The sequence below is a fragment of the Vanessa atalanta genome, chromosome 3, assembly GCF_905147765.1.
Source record: "Vanessa atalanta chromosome 3, ilVanAtal1.2, whole genome shotgun sequence".
In the NCBI taxonomy this organism is placed as follows: Eukaryota; Metazoa; Arthropoda; class Insecta; order Lepidoptera; family Nymphalidae; genus Vanessa; species Vanessa atalanta.
Window position 1 is genome coordinate 4,662,175 of NC_061873.1, and position 2,949 is coordinate 4,665,123.

A 2,949-nucleotide genomic window follows, 5' to 3' on the forward strand; every position below is an offset into this window, starting at 1 on the left:
TAAGGATTAATGCTTTATTATTTATAATCATTCAAAAAAATGGTTATTGTAGGTTATCCCTAAGAAATAGACATATACCATCGCGGACTTTTTTGTATACCCTTTTAAGGTGTAAAATACTGTAACTACATTATTTTGATGTATCTCGTAGGGTGCAGCTAGCGTTTGCAATATAAGCGCAAAAAATGTGTTTATTTACGACATCATATTAGAAACCTCTACAATTATCAGTGTTTCTCTGCTATATTATGTACGTATTATATATGAACCTTCTTCTTGAAACACTCTACTATAACATCTATTAAAAAAAACGCATCAAAATCCGTTGCGTAAAATACATACATATAAAAAAAGATATTGTACGCCTTTGTAAGACACGGCATTTCAGCAATCTGAAAATAACACTTTTTTCGCCTTATAATGTTATAACAATAAACCCTTATATTTTAACAATAAATATGTTTGACTTTGAAATATTTCATTCTTTAGCTATATATTCTGTTTATAATTCCACGCTAATTTCATGCATTGATTGTCCAAGTCTGTCTTCATCACTTTTCTTGTTTGTTCATTATAATATTTACTTATTTTATATGCATGTTTGTATACTGTTTATATCAACTCTATTAGGTTTCGTAGAACGTAAAGTATACAGAAACATTAATTCCTTGACGTCAAATAAGCCTTAACTAAAAGTTCTTATTGACTCTCTTTGTTAGGCGAATTCCTAAAGAAAAAAATATGTATATAAAATTGAATGCTGAAACCATACCGTACTAAGGTAGCTGAAGACCTTTGCAACTGAACTCTCGAAGTCTTTTGAATGGTGCAACGGAGCGGAAACGAGCTCCCGTCGACTTTGAGTCCTTTGAAAGAGCAAACGTCAATGTAATTGGATTGCCTCGGGATTCCAACTAAACAGCGAACTGAGTTTCTACTTAACACACCTACGAGAAATAATTGTTGTTTGTCATAAACACATTCGCCTATAAAAAATCTTTATATTGTATGAACGTTAACTTGTTAATTTCATAAATGTTTGTTTTTTTATTGATTTACATATAGACATATTGTAATATGTATGTAATGTATTACATACATATAGTCATACATTTATACGTTAAGTATTGAACGATGTGAAATATTCGTAGTTATTTTATATTATGTACATATATATTTATATACATTTTATATTTTATTTTATATTACGGATTAATATTGTATATGCCTAATGAAATATATAAGTTTATATCGGCGAAGTTTTAAGTGCTTTATAACTATTTAACCATACAAAACAAACAATAATCGAAAGCTTAAGTTAAAATATAATTCTCTAATAAATAGTGGAGAGATTTTCATATATGATTTTAAGTCAAAACAGTTTTCAATTAGTCTCCTACATTCATATATTTAAATTTGATTAAACAGTTTAAAATTGTCATGTTGCAATAATTATTTTTTTATATAAAGCAGAATGTAGTTGTACCTAGAAAAACCGCAGAAACTCAAAGTTTCTTTTAAATATGTCAACATTCGCAGAACCTGCTTTAAGGGATGAATTTCGTAAATCCAGTTTTATGCTGATCCACGTCCATTTGTTTATGTAATTTTTAATTAAGGGCCATAAAAGGAATTCTAGAAAGTTCTTAGAAATGAATGAAGCTTCCGTTTATGTTACACTTTATTACGTCGAGTCTGTAGACTTTGCATGAATGCAATGTCGGACTGTTCAGCATCAAAGGAACTAGAAGGATTTTCAAATAATTGAACTGCGAAAACTTTCAATGACTGCTCGAAACACCAACATTACGAACAATATTTTAAACATTTTAAAAGTTACCTATTACGTGGTACTAGTAAGCATATCTAGGATTGCTTATAAAGAAATATATAAAAAATGGATTGGATGCATGTCTCCTCCAGTCTCTGCGAGAAATTAAATTTTTAATATGCACTGTACGCTCGCTCGGTTTCAGATAAACATACTTTAGAAATGTCAAGGGCCACCGGTGCGGTATTAAACTCGCTACCTAGAGTTGCTTTTCGATTTATTAAAAATACAAAAGAATACCTATTAACAATTTAAAAAAAAAAAACATTTTATTTATTATGATTTCTATTAACCGTACAATTATTAAAAAAGAAATAAATTATTTTAATTTAAAAGTATAATTATACCTATAATTTTGTAAGTTAGAGGACCTTACAAAATTATAGGTATAATTTTTATAGTATGTTATATTTGGAGCCTTAGCCTAAGTCAATATATATGAAACTTATACTAAAACATGCAGCGTTTGGAGGAGATTAAAGTGTATATAATTAATACATAAGTCGTGAATCGCGAAATTCATGTTCTTATTTATCGTGTATCATTTAGTGAAATTAATCCAGTAATATCGGATATTTATCATCCCACATACGTAACATTTCAAAACAAATAATAGCTTAAACGTAATATTACTTATTATGATAACAATTATTTTCACTTTATTCAATTGATATCATAAGAATTAATTAATTTAAGTAGCAATATCAAACCAAAATATGCATAATTTTTTATATGCGACTCTTGTCATTTTTTATTCTGATTTTTCGAACGAAATCAAATATGAAGCAATCCAATCGCCGAATATGACAAACGTGGCACATAAGGTCGTCAAGGGGTTCTCAATTTTTACGTCATCACATAAATAAATTTTCAGGCAAAGAAAACTTTCGATCCCTATTCCAAACTCAGCGGGATAAGGTGGAGTGGGGTTTTCCTTTGTTGTGAAAAAGAATGTGTAACATTATCCAACATATATATGTCTAGTATGTAACTTAACGTTGTTTCGTTCAAAGCATACTCTCCTTTGTAGTAAAGGACATGATCAAACATAAAATATAATAGACGCATAGTTGAGAACGCAGAGACACGACCTAGTGAGAACAGCTAGTCTGTTTTAA